This window comes from Eutrigla gurnardus, assembly GCF_963514095.1.
Source record: "Eutrigla gurnardus genome assembly, chromosome: 1".
NCBI classification, from domain to species: Eukaryota; Metazoa; Chordata; class Actinopteri; order Perciformes; family Triglidae; genus Eutrigla; species Eutrigla gurnardus.
This window is the reverse complement of record NC_139915.1, coordinates 14,731,148-14,746,658: the sequence shown is the minus strand read 5'-3', so window position 1 is coordinate 14,746,658 and position 15,511 is coordinate 14,731,148. Positions and strand designations below refer to the sequence as shown.

At 42.9% G+C, this 15,511-nt stretch overlaps 1 protein-coding gene across 3 annotated transcripts in view; it reads right to left on the bottom strand.

Moving 5' to 3' along the window:
* znf536 (zinc finger protein 536) overlaps positions 1-15,511 on the bottom strand; it is a 218,101-nt gene that overhangs the window by 125,755 nt on the left and 76,835 nt on the right. For all 3 annotated transcript variants that reach the window (XM_084006599.1, XM_084006602.1, XM_084006600.1), the window contains exon 4: positions 14,295-14,394. The gene's annotated coding sequence lies outside the window, so the exon portion shown is untranslated. The remainder of the gene's footprint in view (positions 1-14,294; positions 14,395-15,511) is intronic.

Sequence of the window (15,511 nt, the reverse complement as noted above, 5' to 3'; positions counted from 1 at the left end):
TCGAGCTAAGAAATAATACTCGACCTTGGAGCTATTTAGGCCTACATGGAGCCAACAATATCAGAAGGGAAAGGCATTTACCAGCTTCAGTTTTTGTTAAATATTTGAATAAATTGGTACAAACTTTTTTTGTGAACACATTCTCTCTCTAATAGCTTCTCTTCCCTGAATCGCTACCAGGAGGTTTGAAGACAGGGGGCCCCCCTACCCACTCTCCTCTGTCTTGCCATCTCAGAAACTCAGCCAGCCAACGAACACAACTGAGACAAAACATAACCATAATGGCTCATTAAAGGGAATGGAGATGACTTAGGCAAACAAAGCAGCCTTCACTGGGCTGTCACCGAAACTCCTGTGATGGTACGTCCAAACTCGCGCTGGTGACAAGGAGGCGAAAGTGTCATCCTCCCACCGAAACTCGCAATGGTTTGGAGTGTTTTGACTGTGCACAGCGCGTCTCTCTATTTGTTCAGTGACAAATCGAATGTGTGCACAGCAGAATGACAGGCCTCTGTGCTCCAGAGAGAGGAGAAAAGTGGGTGTTCACCCACTTTTTCTCTACTTTCTTGGAGAGGCAGTATGACTCAATACATCTGCAAAAGTGTCCCACTTCTACAGGGACTTTTAAGAGTTACAATCAGCGTAGGTTAAGGTTTGGCTATTCGTTTACGACTAGGGAGTATGGTGAACAAAAAAAATAGGCTGGGGCCTCAAGTGAAGTTTTTTGCATACAAATGGGTGCAAATTAAAGTAATACAAAAGTCTCTCAGTGTGGGGCACACACTGATTTGACCACAAGCCTCAAGGACAGCTTCAGGGCCCTTGTTCTCGAAAGGCCTGATTGGGTCAGAGTCATTACACACCAACAGTCTAGCTGTGATCTTTCAAATTGAGGGTCTACGTTCTTGATGCACGTAAGTAATTGCTTGGGTTCGCTAAGCGCAGCAGGAGAACAATACGGCGCCCCCCCCCCCAGAGTTGTCGTATACTGAAGAAAAATATGTATTACTGGCATTATGTATTCATTCAAAACTGTTGACTAATGATTGGCCTTCAGATAGCCCGATATGTCAGTTTGAGAATTTATGACTTCCAACTGTGACCCTCTAGGACCCGTCTAGCTGGATGTGTTTTCACAAAATATAATGCAACCTGTCTCTTCGTTTGGCAAGTCTGGAACAAAACTAATTATGTCCAAAAAGCCTCCTGGGTGAAGGTCCTACTTGTTTGACCCCACCTGCCCTACCAGAACTTCCATGGTCTTCATACTACATCAGTTGCTCTGAGCGTCTGATAATGACGTAGGTGGCTTTACATTGGTGTTACTCATTGAGACATAAATAGTGCCTGGATGTGCCAATACCAGATGGTGAAGGCTACTGACCAAGTTGTGGTACTTGATGTGTCGGGAGTGAGAAAGGGTTGGCATTAAAGACAAGTTACTAGTTACAGGACTCCCACTCACACACACACACACTCACAGACACAGATACGTACACACAACGCTGTTTCATGTCTCTACTATTCTTTTAAATAACGAAGACACGATAGTTCAAGTCCCATGTGTGCAACATCTAACGGCCTCTTTGAAAAATAAGAGGCTGCTACTCACACAGTGAGTTTCTTTACTGCAGCCTATAAAAGTGTTACAGAGTGAAGACAGAAAGGTTTTTTTGTAGACATTGAAGGCGACTGGGGAGCACAGGCCTTTATACATATTCACACGATTCATGACAGAAATATTGAGAGACGTTTCTTGCACCAAACTTATGACTGGATAAATGAGCAGCAATCAATCGGTAGCTTGGTGCGTTCTGTGAACTCTCTCCTACTGTCTGACTCTTCTGTTGGAACAGGTTTCTCCCCTTTTTTCTATGACTGAAGCTAGAGTGTGCAGCTAATCTCATAGGCCGCCACTGACCCAGCAGTGAAAGCACAGTCGTATCTGCTTAGCAATCCCCCAGTAATTAAGGAAGGCCCGCACCATGCCTAAACCTCTCCCTGACACAGTGTTGTGTCTGCACTGTATGGAGACAAGGAGTCATAAGAGGCTTAAGGCTCATGTACCTGCCGCTCTGTGCATTTGTGTGTGTGTCTTTCAACAAGAGTGGAACAGAAGATTAAAACAGTGATCAGAAAAGAGGAATTAACCACCTTTGCTGCTTTCTTAATCACTGTGAAGTCCACCTCTGTGTGAGCAGCACTATAAATACTTTTCCCAACTCCCAAGAGGCCCTGAAAATCCAGCTTGTAAATGAAGGAACACACACACACACACACTTTTCACAGAGTGACCAAAAACTGAACTACTCAGAAACTGGGCCAAGCCATATGTCCTTGTGCATATTTTGGGATCAGACTAATTCATTTTGATGAATGCATAAAAAATGATATCTTCAAAAAAAATAGAAAGAATGAAAAAGAGCAAGAAAGACAAAGCTGATAAAAGACAAAGAGGGGGAAAAAGGAGAGTGACCACAGTGGGGAGTGCCGTGAGGTATACGTGCGATGACTCCAGGTTTTTAAGGGGAATTCCAGGAGAGTAAAATAAGGCTGAAGCTCAACAGGATCAGCATTATTATGAGAGCAGAGGTTGTTTTTTTTGACAAAGATAAAAATGATCTGTAATTAGGACAGCACTAAAAGCAAGTTCAAAGATTTTTTTTTTTTTTTTGTATTTAAGTGATTGGAGTGTTTAAGTGCTTTGTGTGGATTCCCAGGATGGCAGGAGTTAAAAGAGAGAACCAGTAAAGAAGGATGTAAAGACAATATGGTCTTTAAAAGAAATAACTGAGGGATCTGAATGTGGAGATAATGGATCTGAAAAAAGAGAGAGAAGTGTGAGAAAGTGACCTGCATGCAAGGCTCAGTGGTTAAGAAAGAGAGTAGACAAGGTGAGGCCTGCTGTTGGTGTTTAGAACAGCAGGGGAGAGTGAAAAAGAAAGGGGCAGAAAGAGAGAAAGGGAGGAGATTAACAAAGCACACCCCCTGCAGGAATGAGCCACGATCCATCATAGGCCAAGCATTAGGAAAATAAAAAAACATTTAAAGAAAAATACTCCACAACACTCTTATCCCTTCATGGAGCTCACCAGAAACACATCTAAAGTTGTGTCTGTTACGATGCTCAGGCCTCAGGGATACTTTATTTACTTATCATTATGTATTATTACGGATGTCCTCCAAGGGCCGTTGGTCTTTACTTATGCTAGTTATGTTGTTACGATTGTTACATTGTTGGTGGTTTTGTTATTATTTTAACACAAACCACAATCTTTTTCTAAGGTCAACCAAGTTGTTTTTTGTTTAAACCCAAACGAACGTATCACAACATTAACCATTGAACATTTTGGCAAGCATGATACGAGGCTCATATAAAACATATGCATGAGACATATTTTTGATAGTTTTCATGGTTTGCAGAATCAAAGAGTCCCCCCAAAAAATGTATTTGACTCTTATCTGTTACCTTCAATTCAGGGAAAAAGTATATTTTGGTTCAATTTCTTCATGAAGGTAGAGGACAGCTGAATGGGACTTTTTACTAAAAGGAATGGCGTGAAAAAAATGCCAGTAATTCAAAATCATAAAACTGAGGATAAACATCAGAAACAAACCTCAACGACTTAGACCAAAGGTATCGCAAAAGTTGGTATTTATTAACTGCCTTCCACCAGCTGTCAAATTAAGAGTTGTTGAAGAAGTTTCATGCACTCAAGAAGGTAGTATTGTAAAAAGTCTTTTAATAATTCATGCCTATTTAGTCACAGAAGCAGTAAAAACATGCATATGCGTTTCAGCCATGAGTTATTGAAGGCTTTTTTAAAACACTAGCCTCTTAAGTGCCTCAGACTTCTTCAACAACTCCTACTGTTACCAGTAGGATCCCCACACTGAAAAGCACCAGAGGGACACCTTTCTCACACCCGAGCAGCACTCCATGCAGACTTTTTTGTAGCTGCGAAATTAGCTACACAGTGCTTCAAGTCAGGAAGAAACAAAGCATCACCAATGAAAGATTAACAGTATGTTCCCATAGGAAATAGACTAGAGTTATTAATCTAGTAAGTATACACATAAAGCCAATAAGAGATGAGTGAAAAGAGTAAAATAAACAGTGATTCCCAGCGTGCCCCAACACTAACTCAACAGCTACTTACAATGATTCATTAGCAACACATTAGCTCCAAACTGCTAGCATTGTGGCTAACTCGGTTAGCAGTAAGGTGTTCTTAGAAAAATTCAACCAGATCAAAACCAACAAATAGGTGCAATAAAACAACAGCTAATATGCCATTTTTGCATGACTATAAACTAACAGATCTTACAAATTAAGTCATCAGTTAAATCATCTAAAATATAACAAAAATAAAATATAAAAAAAAATTAACAAATTACTTTCTAAAAAATCTGCATAACAAGTTTTTTATTTTTGACTATACAAACATTGAGCGGCTTCTAAAACCCACAAAAATGTAATATACAGTATATATAATACACATACATATATATAACTAGGGTGGATAGAGATTCAAATTGTTTCCAATTCATTCTTCGCCAATCTGAAGTCAGTGCCACGATGACAGAAAACACAACATAACTGTCTTTCACTTGACGAGAACTAAAAATACACAGACAATGGCTTTGAGATGAGCAGAGACACGCACAAAAAAGAAAAACGTTTTGTCCTTCAGCCATGTTTTCACTCCACTTTCCCACCCCATGCCAGTGACTGCAGAATAAACGGATATGTGAATTAAATCCCATTGTTTTAAAAAAGATTTGCTGCTAAATTTAGGAGCCACTCTTGTTCTCGCTCAATGCGAAAGAATGTGCCAGTTACGTGTTTGTGTGTTTTATTTTCTTCTTTTGCGTTATCCCCGTCGTAATCTCTGGCTACATACATCTCCCGTTGTTTGAACAAGCACGAGTGGTGTATCTATGCATGAGTCAAGGCGAAAGAGGAAGAAGAAAAAAAAACAACACACATACACACACACATATAGTTCAGCCATGCGATTTTTTGCAATTAGAAAAGACACAAAAATAATTATTCTGCAGCGCAGTCAGTCGACATATCCTGAGTCGATGATGCACGGATCACGTGTTTAATAAAAAAGGTTAATCAGTTGTTAATCAGAGGATTAATAACTTGTTATTTTCTTTACAAAACCATTAATATTATGCCATAAATATTTAATGTTGATAGGTCTTTTTTTCTTTTTTGTTGTAGAAGAGACAGGGTGGGAGGGTGATATGTGCTTGGTGATGCAGGGCAGAGTGAACAATATCCAGGCATTAATGTGCATTAATCATGCTTTGGTGAAGACAAATAAATTCATTCATGTTTATTAATACAACCTTGGAGAAAACAATACTCTTTACATTATTCACTGAGTTATTAATAAAGGATTTATGAACAGGAGGACCACAGGACAGAGATTTTGGATGAGGGAGAAATGGAGGCAGACGAAAGAGAGATCGAAATAAGGAGAAAGAGAGCAGAAGAGGGAGGTCAGAGTCACAGAGCCAGGAGCAAAAGTTCATTAATGTTTAGGATGGAAGGGGCACAAGCGTTTAGGGAGGGGAGGAAGTGTGTTTGTGTACGTGTGTGTGTGTGTGTGTGGTCCACCATTGGAAAGCTGGGGGTTAAACAGACATTTTCTGCCCTCACTCATTTTCTTCTTAACAAATTACCCTGCCTGTTTGCTAATCAAAGCAAAACAAATATTGCTTTTCATTCGCTCCATTTGTTTGAATGAACATACAGACATTCCCAAAATACTCATTCCCAGCTCAGATGTAATTAAATTGTGCCTTTAGTGAAAACATGCAGTGGTACTCCAATTAGTTGTGTTTTTGTCGTCGGGTAAAGACGGAGATTGGCAGTGGGTGCGCCTCGGGCACCTCGGTGTCCCGAAATGGAAGTATGTCTTGGTGGGTAGGGTGGGGGATGGGGGGATGTTTGTTAGACAATGTTTGGGTGCACAAGGCAGACTACAATGGCAGAAAACCAGTGTTTGGTGTTTCAAACAGTGTTTGGTGTTTCAAACAGTGTTGTGGTCTGATGGTGTATTATTTGTTGAATCGCTGTATTGATGAACAGCACATGTCTCCGGGAGACTGTGCTGACAATACCAATGTCAGCAGCCAGGAGAGACCGGACAGGAGATGCAGGGAGAAAGTAAAACAAAAGTCTTTCTACTACCTAATAGCTTTCATGTCAATCATCAATTATAGCAGCGGTAGATCTGGAAACCATCATATTTGTTATCGGCCATTTCAAACCATTTTGAACAGCACTGGCGAACCACCAGCCTAACTTTGCCTCCAGACAAGAATGTCCATTAAAGACAATAACTGGGCTTTTTTTCCAAACGCAAACAATTTTAAACACACAAACCGCACATTGCAATTATTGTATGATTAAAGCAACTATGAGGAACTTTTTTCTCATTTTGTGTTGATTTTGGCAGTCGTCCCTGTAGACAAAAGTGGTGGAGTTTCCGACCACCAGAATCCCTTCAGAAAACCTTTCATTTTACTGCAGAAGGGTTTGACAGTCTGGGTTTGACCCCCCCATAGTCCTGCTTCTCCAGTGCCTCCCTTCCCTCCAGTGGGCCCAGCAATACAGCGAGGGCCTCCAGCAGCGTGGTCTCTGTGTTATACCTGTTGCAGTATACCTGCTGACAGCGACTGCAGGCAGCGGATCCCGATCAGGGTCTGTCCGCCCCGGGCTGGACTTCTAGAGTCTGAAAGAGTTTTATTGAGGCTGTGTGCCGAAAATAATTTGGTTTGATTTTGTGCCGATGAAATAGCCTCTCTTCTCACACATGGTCTTGTTTGCTTGTGTAGACCATGCAGAGGCAACAGTATAGCACTGAGACTGTTTCAGAACAAGTCAAAGTTCCTTGTTGTAACTTCAAGGTGAGAAAAAGACTGTGGTCATGGCAAATGGCCTACATAAGGCAGTGTTTCTAAATACAGAGGACTGTTAGATTTACTCACCAATAGAACTGTCTCTTATATCGCCAAGCATTGAACGGTTATTGACAATTATTTGCTCATTGCAAATATTTAAAAATAATGTGTTAAGCTTCCTCACTCTAAATTAAACTTGTACCACTGGAGGTACGCCTACGGTTAGGCAACACAACCACTTGGTTATGTTTAGGGAACATTTGTGGTTACATAAATAATATGGAACATTAACTACAGGTTGATGATGGGAAGCAAACTCCCAGGCCTTGAACTACATAAAGGGCACTGAAGGTTGGGTTCATTGCAGGCCAGATTCAAACCATGCCTCCTTCTATTTTCATAATTTTCATAAAGTGTTCCGTAAATGCCAAAAGGGGGTATTGATGCACATTTTCAGCACATCATATTAACATCAGCAAAAATGGTGGGGGGGGGAGGTAGCATATGTTTAAGATTGTGTCGTGTTACATTAATGCTCAGTGGACGTGAAGAGGTTTGTGTACTGCTGGGAATCCATCTTCTAATTGTGTTTCTCTCCTTCTCCATCTTAAATGCCTCCTTTTCTTCCTTTTCTTCCCCTCCTTCTTTGTCTTAAGCTCCAAATTGTGTTTTTATTGAAAGGCTTTATGGATCGCTCGGGCAAAATGTCATCCGTCAAGCTGTCGATGAATCCATCCGTTCATTTAATGATCAGCCTACCTGATATGCATTTTACATGGCTCCATATACCTTTAATGGGAATCAATGGAAAGCAAATAACGCTGGAAGCCAGTAAGCCGCATGTCTGACGGACTGATGCGGACGCCGGCTATTTGTCAATACGCACAGCTCTGTTTTTAGCCGCGCGGCTTTGTACTGTATACGCCTGGATGGATGTGGCTGCAAAGGTGGCCGACGGTGGGTCAGAGACTGGCTTACACGAGTCTGTACGAAACCCGCTGTTACATTCCCCCACTTTGCTTTGTCTTCATAAACTAAGAGAGAGGAAGAGATTGAGCGAAAGAGACAGAAAGAAAGGAGAAGGTGGAAGTGATGAAGGCAGAAAGAGAGAAAGACAATTAATGAAAGAGGAGGAGGAAGAGATGGAGAGCAGGAGGGTTTAAAAAAAAAAAAAGGATGAAGTGAAAGGGCCGAGAAGGGAGGGACAGCTATTCGGCGACGACGGTTTCAGTTAAATACTGATTTCATCATAGGATTGGGGAGGAGGAGGAGGGAGGTGTGGCAATGGTGGCTGTGGCAGCTCTAAAACACATAACTTTTTACGAAGTGAAAATCAAATATTAAAAATGACAGGCCTTATAAGTGTGCTGAGTGAGCTTGGGTCACGGAGGGAGGGAGGCGCGGGCGGCTTGTCAGCTACTATCTGTCAGGGCGAATTAGAAACAATCAGGGCCGAGTGAAAGGGAAGGTGATTGTTATTAAGCGGCGGGGCCCTGCGAGCGGGCGCCCCAGATGTGGCCGTGCATATAAAAGAACAGGAAGCCGGCAGTTTAATTCAGGAAGCTTGCCGAGGCGAGCGAGCAGTGCCACAAAGGAGGAGAGGGAGGCGGTAGGTGCTGGGCGGGGGGGGGACAGAGGATATGAGGGGGTTGGGGCTTCTTGTCGCTAATATGCTGGAACTTACTTTGATAACACGTTAGATCTTTTGTGGAATTGTAAAATGACGCAACTTCTTTTTTTTGAAGGGAGGAGTGGGGGGGCTTTTTTTCCCCTGCTCATCCATCTCTGTCCGTCCCACACGGGGGGAAGTGACGGGTCAGCTCATAGACGGAGCGATAGGAAGAACCACGGGTGAAGTCGACCTTAACTCACACACACACACACGTACGGCAGTGAGGTGGGGAGAGACAACCGAGCCCATATATCAATTACAACCTGATATCCTGGGAGGATGATGGGACGGAGCGAGAAACGCCAGAACGGATGTGTGTGTGTGTGTGTGTGTGTGTGTATGTAAGTGTATGTGTGCTCATGTCTAAGCGCCCAATCCCCCTGAACACTCTTTAAATCTTTTTTTTCTTCTCTATTTATAATCACCTGACAGTGTCTCTCCCTGAGCTGCTGTCGATGTTTGGTCTACGTGACTTTTCCTCCCGTGCTTATGGACAAGCACATTGATGGACATGGACACGACTCTGCGTCGGCTCCTTTGGTAGTCCTGTTATCTGTCAAGTTGCTCCCCTAACCCTCTAAAAACTCCTTTGAGGCAGACGTCAACGCCCACAGATCCCTATCGGGGGAGAAGGGGGATGCAGTGGGGTAAGGAAGGGAGATGGGGGGGGGGGGAGGGGGTGTTCATGTGTACAATATGCTAGTCAAGGGAGGGTGGGGGGTATTTGAATGATAGGGAGCGACAGTAATCTGCCAAGAGGCTGCAGACCCAAAGGCCATGGTGGCACTTAGAAAACTACACCGTCACACAAACTGTGAGCTACTAAAAGGGAACAAACGGCGTCTAAATTAGACTTTTAATTTGGTAAAATAATATCAAGCAAAAGTCTGATCGTTTCATTAGGAATAATAAAAAAACATAACAACCACCAAAGCTAAGTTTGAAGCTTAATTTGACGGCACTGCCAGCCAATCACTGCATACCTCCGAGAGAGAAAGTCAAGTGGATCCATTGCCTCTCAAATAGTTTCACTTAACACCAGTTACGTGAAATCAATGCGACGTACAGGAGGAAGAAAGAGCAGAAATGAAGGAGGTTGTTAAGATAGTTGCTTTCATATAGTGCTTCTGTCTCAGAGCGTGAAGGGCTTTGATTTCTATTTACTTTGTAGTGAGAGATATCGCCAGAAACGTTGCCTCTCCTTAAGAATCACTGATCATCCAATAGGTTGAAATAAAGCGGGCTTGTCACATGTTCCCTCTGCTTCTCACTTGTCGTCTTTATCGTGGTGATCAGTCAAACACTCACCTAACACGAGCCGTCTCCGGTTTCCACCTCCCAGGTTTTTCCTCCGTGTTGCTGCTGCTGATGTAGCGGAGGTTATGTGGTGTTAAACACAGAGCTGCTAAACGCTCCCAAAGGTAATAACAGTCAGTGTATATACAGTAAGGCTCTGTGCTGCGACGGGACGCTGCCAAGTGTGGAAGCAATGGAGATGGAGAGAAAGAGGTGAGAGGGAGAGTGAAAGTGGAAGACAGGAAATCAAATAATTAGCAGATAAAGGGGTAACCAAAAAAAACGAGAGAAACAAAAGCTGCATAGAAAGAGGTGAAAGATGAGTCCTCGCTAAACCAGAGGTATAAATAAACGCAATCAGAAGTGATACTGCCGGTACGCTGTTGCATGCCGGTTGCTGCGTTAGCACAGGTGCATGTGCTGTGGTTGTGATTACAGGGGTTTATATCCAGCTTTGAGTCATGCCTGTCATCTGTTTAGCCAATGATATTTTCACTTCGCTTTAGGGGGCCACTTTCGGGTGAAATTTGTTTCCTGTCTTCGAAAAAAAAGGTGCTTTGACAAAGTAATTTGCTGAAGCTTTCAACCACCTTACTCATGTATTAGAGCCTGACGGAGTTTCTACAATCAGTTTCTACAACCTTTTTGGCATCCATTTCTTTGGCTACGGTTTGGTCAATATTAGGCAACTAATACTGTTAGGTTTTAGGAAAAATTGTGGACAAAGTTGAATAAACCAGCATGGAATGTTGACTGCATGCCCAGCCACCCAATGCATTTTCGATTGAGGTCAGAGACTCTACTCAGACTGAAATGGACATAGTCACCTCAACGTTGCCCATTGGTTTATATTATACTGTTTAGAAGCTTGGAGTTGGGCATTTTGGCCATCGCCATCTTGGTTTTTGGCTGTCACCATCTTGACTTTTTTTTTGAGAGGGTGGAACTAAATATAACCAAACACTGAATGAGACAGGAACCTAAACGGTTACAATAAACCTTCATGGACTGAACTGTGAAAGTGTTAAAAACACAGACGAGTCCCACACTAGACAACTCTGTGGTAGCATACTGTCAATCAAAAGGTAGCCCCGCCCTAAATCATACCCTGCTTTATCATCAATTAGGCTCTAAATGACCATCATTTACTACATATGTATCATGCTAGATTGAGGGGACTTGAAACTAGAGATTGAGACCATAAACTCACATATACTGAACTAGCTACAAGCTGGCATCAACCGAGTCATGAGCAACATTTAACATATTTAAATACTAGTATGAGTATGTATGATGACTCGTCTCATATAAAATATTAAGCACTATGTCACTATTTTAAGGTGAAATATTTTGTATTATTTTTAGATTTCAACCTGCAGATCAGCTCATGATAGCCATTTGTTTGAATGAGAACTGAATTGTGGACGTCCATTTTCTCTTTGCTCGAAATAGTGAAAACATGAATACTGATTTTTAGAAAAAAGTCTCCTCAAGTGCCATAAACGGATTGGATAGTTGGATAGTACCCAGGTAGCACACAGAGGAGGGATGTGTCTTATTTGTTTCTCTTAATGAACAATGTAAGAAAATATGTGTTACGGTTTATAAAGACAGGGAAGCAATAGCATTGCAAGGGAAATTAAGTCAAAAGTGATATGGATGCAGTGGGAGGTGGAAATTGCCCTCCAAGCCACCCACCCACCCCCCTTTCTCCAGGAGGCCAAATCCAGGCCATGTCTAAGATTTCACAACGATTAGCGAGGAAGGGATGAGGAGGAATATAGAGATGTACTAGAGCAGCATTAGCCATTAATCACTGAGGGGGGAGGGAAGGGGAGAGACGGCGAGAGGAGCGATAAAGAGAGAGGACTGTCCTGGCATGGCTCAGCATGGGACTTGTACTTTTGCTGTCTGGACCTCCAGGGGTCTTGTGTTTGACTGTGGAACAGTGGCTCAGTACTAATCCTGGGCCATTGGAAAGGAGTCAGTCATTCAAGACCTGAACACATAGAACATTTACTGCCAAAATCAGACATTTCTGTGTGTATGGTGCATTTTGCAGTGGAATTGCATTTAATCATGTTTATAATTGAACAGAATGTAAAGTTTACATTGCTCAGTATTGTGTCTGTAATGGCAGCTGGCGTTTAAATTCCTAATCTGAATGAATGAGAATACTGAATGCTGCTACTCTACTACAGTATTCCTTCTTCCTCTTCAACATGCGACTCGACTGTTCTGTACATCTTGGTTTTTTTACATTTTAACACACACATGTTCACACTGTGTCCGCTTCCTGGAATTGAGATATGAGCATCCAAAAGAGGTGATGAATAATCTGAAACCGTCCCACAATGAGACATTTTCCGATCGGCCACGAATAACAACAAGAGATAGAGAGATAAAGAGACAACATCCTGTCTCCCATGTCAAAGTCACATGCTTGGTTAAGCAAACCATTTACCCAACCCACTTAGAAAGAGGTGTTGTGGTGTGAAGTCACGCTAGTTCCACCTTTTTGCTCCCCAGAGGAAATTATTACTCACATGACCACAAGAGTTCACTCATCAGGCAAATGTAAATGGGGAAGACCCTGACATGTGGCCGGAAGCGGGAATAACACTTTTGGTTTCACCCAGGACACGATCATGGGTCTCCTGGGTGAAAGTCTTTGTTGACCTTGTCCTCGCTCCTTATCCTTCATCACTTGACTTTGGCATTGTGCGGAGGGGTAGGTTAACATTGCATTGTTTCGCTGCCTGGTCCGTCTCATACAGATGCTGAATGGTGGTTAACATCAGACGCCGAGGTGCGTGACAATTTGACACCCTGACAATGACATGGGACTGGAAGAATAATAACATTTTTCTAGTGAGGTCAGTCTCCAGGTTTTTTTTATTTAATAATTAAAATTTAAAACTAAATTTGAATAGGAAAATAATTGAAAACGCAATGCATACTCAATGTTGAATATCGCGACAAGTCCTTTATGTCCTGAGATAGTGCAAGGAGCAGTGAAAGGATGACACAGATTTGCAACGCTAGTACAGGAAATGGTTTTAACATTTAAATGTTAGCCTGGCTATTGCACTGCTTGCACACACATCTTTGAGCTAGACCTTTCATTTTGAGATAAAACAGAAGGTGTTATAATAGGTGTATATATATATATATATATATATATATATATATATATATATATATATCCCCTTACATCAATGTGGTGGGAGGCAAGGTGAAACCGGGTGAACATAAAGCCAGAATGGCCTTCAGTTAGTCTTCCCTGCATTCTTCCTCCATCAACCCCCCACCCCCCTCCCCCTACCCTCCACACACCCATTCCTCTCTTCTTATTTTTTTTATTTTTTATTTTTTTTTCTGTACTATGAATAAATTTAGTCTGTCCCGGACATGAAAATGTCAAATACCTAAAATACACCTAGGCTAAATAGCATATTAATTTTTAATGCCTGCTCATCCTATGCTGCTATTCTCATATCAGGCCTGTCTGCCAACAGCTGTTGCTGGCTCTCTGGCTGGGAATTTATCATCCATCTAGCTAAAGGAGGGGACAGAGGGAAAGAATATAAAAAAAAGAGATGGGAGACATTGTTCAGAAGACAAGGGAAAAGGGGAGGGACGGGTCTGTGTTTTCATGGATCCCTACCTCGTATTTATATCACCAACCACCTCGCAACTTTCTTACTTTGATATACGAGTGGGATTCAATTACACTAATGCCAAACATAAATTGTTCAGGATTCCTTCCTTTTTCCCCCCCTTCGTGGCTTGTTGCAGCGTGAGCCTCCTCATACATAAAAGAGAAATAAGGAGCAGAGTGGTGACATTGACGCTGGAGGTAGTGACATTGGGGAGAGCGGCAGAGGGAGGCGAGATGCAGTGAAGCAATGTGCCAGTGTGGGTGTTGAATGCCACCCATGTGCGTTTTTAGGTGGCATGTGGTGGATGATTATCATAGATTATCACAATCCAGATTGTTACAAGTTCTGTCTGCGCACATAGCAGCAGTGTACTGTAGCTGTGTGACTGTCTGTGTGTGTGTGTGTGTGTGTGTGTGTGTGTGTGTGTGTGTGTGTGTGTGTGTGTTTTGGTTTTAAGACAGAGAGCCTTTGGGGATAAGACTAAATGGTGAGCGAATGACGAACAGTTGGAGTGTGTGAGCGTATGTGTGCATTTACTTGTGTGTATGCGTCTTGTTCTTTTATCGTCACAGTGTGAGAAGCAAATACCAAACAGGGTTTTAGAAGAATGTGGAAAATCGTCAAAGTTGAGGACATTTTGCTACGCGGGGGGTGGGGGGTATGAACTGTGTGTGTGTGTGTGTGTGTGTGTGTGTGTGTGTGTGTGTGTGTGTGTGTGTGTGTGTGTGTGTGTGTGAGCTTACTTTAACACACCAACTGCATACTGGAGTGCAACCTGTCTGTTTGGATCAAGTGGCCCCTCGCTGTCACTCCTGACTGACTGCTGCTTACTGGAATGGCCACCTGGAGGGAGAAACGGAGGGTCGGGAAAGATTAGAAGAGGAGGCGATGATGACATAATATAGACCTGAAGAGGAAGACGGACAGGGGGGGGACGCTGGCTGAAGAAGGAGAAGACAGTGGCGGGTGGGGAGGAAGAAGAAGATGAGGTGGCAGGGAGGGGGGGGGGGGGGTGTCTATGCCAAGATGAAGATCTAACATATTCAGCAGGCGACGATGCAGAGGTCAAGGGAACGCAGCCGAAAAAAGGTTAAAGATGAAATCAAAGCCAAGCGTGATGCGGTGCCCGGAGGCACAGCTGAAAATCTATCCCTCCAGGGCAAGGCCACCACTGACACGAGGCAGACAAGAAGCTAAATACTGCACGCCACTCGGGGATCTTTCATTTTCAACCGATCAATAAGGGCTTATATTTATCAGGGCCTCCGAGCAGCTGCCACGTCTGACAACCTCCACTTCATTTTTGCACTCCTCCTCCTCCTCCTCCTCCTCTTCTCTTCTCTTCCTCTTCCTCACCCTTGCACGCTAAATTGAGACCCATCGACCATGAAAAGGGGCAGAGACCCTGGATTGCCATTAACCCCCCTCGTGTCACTAGACTGTCGAACACACACACCCACACACACACACACACCCACACCCTCACACACACACATGCCCTGGAGATACAATTCTGCTAAAGGTCTGTCTCCCCCCCTCCTTTAAAGAAACATGCCTTATCATTATGGCCTTGGCACAGACACCAGCACCTCTTCATGTCTTTTGTTCTTCAAGCTGCCCATGCCACCCAACACACACACACACACAGGCCTGCCCTGCACAACCTGATTTCGCTTTTAATTCCCACCATTCGGATCATGTCTTTCTCCAAATTTATTTCACATAACAAAAATATCAAATCCTAAATTACCACCATTAATCTGAGGAGCATCATGAGAAGAGGAAGATTGGGTTTAGGGGTCTGAGTTAAAATAACTGGCAGTCTAATCATCTGCACAACAATATTTGCTGTGAGGCATTCTAAATAGATTATCGCTAGTCCATCTGTGTCATCATTGATTTATAAGGCATTAAGCTGCTTGGGGAAGAGAGACGGCCTTGCCTTCTCTGCTGTTAAAGG